Raw genomic sequence first — 6,000 nt, 5'->3', positions numbered from 1 at the left:
TTAATAACATGTATTGCCGCTTTCACACCATCATTTTTATATATCTTTATTTAAAAGTCAAGAGGAAGAGAGTAATTAGGCTGGAGAATGTTTCTTAAATTCTTCAATCAAGTTGCTTTCAATTTTAAAAAATCTAAAATTTTTCACTTATATTTATACATAATTTTGACCCCATTATTATTGGATTATGTCTTGGTTTAGCAATATGCCTGAGAGGAAAAGAGGTATTTGGCATATACCCCTGAAAACAACAAAACATTTGAAATTAGGTCCATTCTAGATTTCTAGTAGTTGATTTTATATGCATGCACAGTAAGTATAACAGTTCCTAAACTGTTATTCTATTTGCAGTTTCTTCTGTCAACTATTGAATTTTATAATCATATTATTACATGTATAACAAGATCATAAATGATTGAGGACTGCTACACATACAAGTCTTTTTGGCTTACAAGTCTTACAAGTTAGAACAAGTTCAACAAAACACACGTATTACACTCTCACATTCAAGAGTAAATAAACGCAAGTTATTCAACCACTTCCTATTTTCAAAGCGCACTACTCACCATGAATTATGAACGACTCTTCTTCTTCTTCCTCCATGAAAACGAGTTTCTTGCCAAATTTGAAGATAATGAAATTTCAGAAATACACTCAAACGATTACAGAAATACACCCAAAGAATTTAAGAAATACACCCAAAATTCGTTGAAGTACACCTTATGCATAATTCAGAACTCTTTCTCTTTCTCCTCCTCATCTTTTGCTGCTTCTTCTTCTTCAAAAACGATTTCAGAGTTTGATGTCAAAAAACAATGGAAATTGAGAATAACGAAGAAAGAAAATAGAGAGAAAAGCACGTAAATGAAGAAGGAGAAAGAGAATGCAAGAAACGAAAGAAAAGAAGAAGAAGAAGAACGTGCAGCAAAAAGAAGAAGAAAGTGCAGTAAAGACTTGTATAAAAAAAACGCTTGTATGTGGAGAATTATTCTAAATGATTAAATATTGCTTAACCTAGCAGAGATCGAAATTAATGGTTATCTTATGTTACATTATTACATACGAACATATTTTGTACATTGGTCGGTGGGTAAAATGTAAAACGGTTATTTGATTTAATTTGTTGGGTTTACTTTGATAATGTTGAAGAACGAATGAATGCTTTTACACTATTATGCGAGTGGTTGAGTCATTTATTGCATTTAACACCATGAAAGTGATATTGATGCACATTTCTGGACTGCTCTTAGTTGGTAGTTGCAGGGTTTGGTCAGGACTGAATCAGTTCATCCAGCCACGTATGGAGTTAGCTTTCATAAAGAAAAAAAAATGATGTGTCCACATTAATAAAATCAATGAATATCAATAAACTCCAAGGAAATATACAACTTACATGTAAAAGCATAAATCACCACTTCTATGATCTATCATCTATCTCCTACACAAAGTTGCATGCTATAATTTCTGAACCTAAACAATACAAGTTACATTCAGAAGTCATGGAAAAGCATCAGAGCATCATCAAGTTTCATCAATGATGATCCCATGAGAAAGAGGACATCTCTTAGTCGCCGGTATCTCTTCTGTAGTGCATTTACTTCGCTTGATTTGTCTGCAGGAACCAACTTGTCTGCAGGAACATGCAACAGCTGGGACAAGCAGAAGTAACACATAAGCACCACTCTCTCTTCCCTTTTTATCTATCACTATAAAATTTTGGTATATCTTTATAGCAATGTATTTGTTACTAAATTTCACAATGATGGATTAAAAAAAATGCGTATAACTCGATTGACTGGTAAATTTTTAAACAAACTTGTACAGTGAGTAACTTGCATCTTCATCCTTTTTCTGCTCAAAAGCCAATCTTAAGCTCAAATTTAAGGCAGCATGGTACATCTCGTCCAGCACAATTTCCCAAAGCAGAGGCTTATCAACTTTCCACAACATAAATCTCGATTGCTTAGCTGCAGTTACAACTAATTTCTGGAAGCAAGATTAGATTGCAGGAACATTAGATATTTTATTAAGTTCCTAACCACAAAATAGACTGTTTCACAAAGTGCGAGTGTAAATATTATCAGATTGTCACCTCCATATGCAAGTAGTTATCCTTCCATAACTTGTATAGTAATCTAGGAGCTTCCTTTTTATCGACCGGAGCAGACTCTGCTATCTGCAAAGAAAAGGGATTAGGTATAAGGTTATAAGAGGATTACAGTAAAGGACAATTCATCAATCTCTTTAATTGGGTTTTGGCACATCATACGTTGTTATCCTTCCATAAAGTACCATCTTTTGAAAGCTAAATGGGATTATAAAGTACTTCAATGCATTTCAATAAACCATAAAGAACTAAAGATTCCTTTCATAAAACCTCATTTATTTTCATAAATAGTACCATATCATAGATATACAGGGCTTTGAATTTTCTTTATGTAATAGAAATAAAAATTCGGACAATAATTTTCATTTTCTAAATTTTTGCTTTTTCCAATTAATAACCTTATCTGTCTCAAGAAAACAGTTAGACTTTGACAGGAGCCTAAATATTCTGTCGCATCACTTCCAAATCTTTTCAAGACAATTGACTCAACCTGCAACATAGCGCAAGAAACAAGAGTTCTACATGTAGAAACATAAATACTCATATATAATTGACTTGGAAAGGACAGATATAGAAACCTCTTCATTTCTAGCCATTTCAACAATGCTCCTCAAATCTGTAAAGGAAATGAAAACTGATTCAGAACTTCAAACTATAAAAAAGAGTTACAAACCAGAATTCCATTGGCATAAACAAATGGAGAAAAAATAAATAAATAAGTAAAACAAAAGGAGGATGTTTATATTGCACAAAATAGCCTAACATGAGGAAAAGATATGTCATAGTACCAATACTATATGAATCATCAAAGTTCCTCTGTGGACAACCCAACTGTACTAGAGAAGCTCTAACACGATCTATGGTCATAGTACGACCGTGTTCAGTTTTCGTCACTTCAGTAAAAATAGACTCCAGTGATAAGGGAACTGAAACGTATATAGGATAACATTCTGTTAGCCAACCAAGTGCAAAAGATAACAGTTGTGCAGTTCTTTCTTCTTATTTTTCGTAAAAGGAAAAATCGATTCGACAAAGACAAAGACAAAGACATGCAAAGAGAAGAGGAGGACGAGGAACCCTTGTTAACGAAAAGAACCAATACAAAAGAGAAAACCACTGGAGCAAACATCCAATATTAGATTTCCAAATTCTGACTGGTGCTATGGGCAAATGGCAATAGTTAAATCAAAGCCACAACAGTAATAACATAGGTCTATGAAGTAAGGAATCTGGTTAACCTGATTTCTCTATTTTTACTTTTTCCTCAACAGTTTTAATCACATCCAATATGGAACTTAAGGTAGTTGCAGCTCCATCATCCAGTCGCTTTCTTTCGTTCTCGACCAATAACTGTAATTTGCATGGAATATTTCAAGTGTATTCATCCAATAATAATATACATAATGCTAAGGGAAGATGGAGAAGAAGAATTCACCAAATACATATAAACAGCACCTTATGGCATGAGATCCATAAATATATCAACCAGATCATTAGAAAGAAAAAACAAAAAAGCAGGAAACTTATAAAAAGACTAACCTTATGCCTAAGATGCCGTATAAATTCCTCAAAATTTGCACGCCAAAGTATTGACACCTCGTTTGCAATACCACCTTGAATCCAAGTAAAAAAGTAAGGAAAAGAAGTATCATACTACTGATATGAGTGCAGTAAATTTTGGTAACCGACTAACCTTAAATAATTAGTGATTCACATAAGATGACAATAGACTTACCACTATTATCTCCAAAATTTACAATGGAGGAATCATCTGATTTTGCTTCTCTATCAGCATTACCCAGTGTATATGCTGTAACAGCAAATCTGATTGCCTCCCCAGGCACAGCAGCTTCTAGAACGCATTGTTCTATGGTCTCTGCTTCAAATTTCTGCAAACATGGATTGTCAAAACTCTTCTTTTCCATCTTAATAAAGTTCTTTGTTTATCAATAAAAAGAAACAACATTGAGGTAATACATATTTAGGTTACAATAGTGAACACTATGCTGTTGCAACTTCAATCAAAATGATGATATTGAATGGTGATCAAATATCCACTTTTTTTCAGCGCTCATGTATTTTCCATATATATCATATTATCATTGCTGAACCAAAACTTTTAAAGTAATAAGCAAACAAATCAGAAAGTACTAAATAGAGGGTCATTAGTGTAATACAAAGGCCAAACATTTACTACTAAATTGAACTCATTGTCGCATTACCTTAATATTACTTTCTAATCAATGCTACCATACATCAGAAGTCTAAACCAAACAGGTTGCAGCTCAAATTTGTTTGCATGAATCTCGATAATTTCAGTGATTGATATCTTTACCAATCTCAACAGATGGGTTGTGCTAGTTCCAATTATTCAATTTCCTACCCAACACATACCCAGACATCTAAATCTGATTGTAAGACAAATCATTACTTTCATAACACTACAAATTGACAAAGAAATGGGGACTGCTACACAAAAAAGCTGGCTATAAATCCGGGTCCTGTATAAAAATTAACCCAGCTGTCTGTAGAAATTGAAAAGAACCAATTACCTTGGCCATCTTAGAACCCCGCTTTCTAGGAGCAGATTCTGCCTTAATGAGTGTAGAAACAACTGGCTCTGATGCAGGGCAGCGTTCAATATAGTGTGCCTTCAAAAGCTTATGAAAGCTCTCTCGAACAACAGCTTCTATAGCACCAGGATTTTCTGAAAGAGAAAAGAAGATGAATTTAAGGCAGTCTAACTATAGAGGATTCAGTGTTACTATTTAGCAGCGTATAAGAGAGCTGAACCACAACTTGGAATTTAAACTTGCAACGATTTATAGAGAACCACACTTTTGACTATATTTGAGTAGACAACAACAACAACAAAGTCTTGTCCCACTAAGTAGGGTCGGCTACATGAATCAAACAACGCCATTGTGCTCTGTCATGTATCATGTTAACAGAGAAACCGTTTACATGTAGATCTCGTTTCACCACCTCATGGATGGTCTTCTTAGGTATTCCTCTGCCTTTCGCCCTTTGTCCATCTTCCATCTCATCCACCTTCCTGACTGGATGTTTTATCGGTCTTCTTCTCACATGTCCAAACCACCTGAGATGCGATTTAACCATCTTTTCCACAATGGGTGCTACTCCAACTCTCTCCCTTATATCTTCGTTCCTTATTTTATCCAATCGCGTATGACCACTCATCCATCTCAACATCTTCATCTCTGCCACACTCAGCGTATGCTCGTGCTCCCCTTTAGAAAGGTACTAATATACCTCTCTTAGAAAAACTAACTAAGCCGTCTAAACATGTATCGAAATTTGACCCGGATCAAGCAACTAATCAGTTTAAATACTAACAAAAGAACATAATTTTCTTTCACAATTAATAGAAGCAAAGCAAAATAATACCTGCCTTTTCCTTGGACGGCTCTTTCAACCATCTGTTTGAGGGTAAGCCTACCATCGCGAAGCAAACCGTCAAGAACCTTCTCACACTGCAATACAACAGAGGACCACAAAAATATACATAAATTAAAACAACCTTTGCAGCATTGAATTGGGAAACCTCAAACATTAAGTAAACTGGAATACTGGATTCAAATTAGAAACCACCCCCATCATCATCATCACTGCCAAACTCACAACGTCGGGAATAGTGGTACCACCTCCATCATCATCACTGCACCATTCTAATTAACAAGTCACAATATGCTTAGTTTTTAATGAAATTATATGATATAATAAGATACTTATGTATATATACTAGTGCAATAAGAGTTCAGCTTTTCACCATATTCTATACAATATGGTAAAAAGCTGCACTCTTATTTTCACCATATCGTATTCTATATTTCCGAACAAATTTAGGATTTAGATTCCCTCTACCCAAGTTT

The 6,000-nt window shown here is 34.5% G+C and overlaps 1 pseudogene; it reads right to left on the bottom strand.

Annotated features, from left to right (window-relative positions):
• On the bottom strand, positions 1,344-5,979 carry LOC107617793 (annotated as a pseudogene).

The sequence above is a fragment of the Arachis ipaensis genome, chromosome B09, assembly GCF_000816755.2.
Source record: "Arachis ipaensis cultivar K30076 chromosome B09, Araip1.1, whole genome shotgun sequence".
Taxonomy (NCBI): Eukaryota; Viridiplantae; Streptophyta; class Magnoliopsida; order Fabales; family Fabaceae; genus Arachis; species Arachis ipaensis.
The sequence above is the reverse complement of the archived record's forward strand: the minus strand, read 5'-3'. Positions and strand labels throughout refer to the sequence as shown.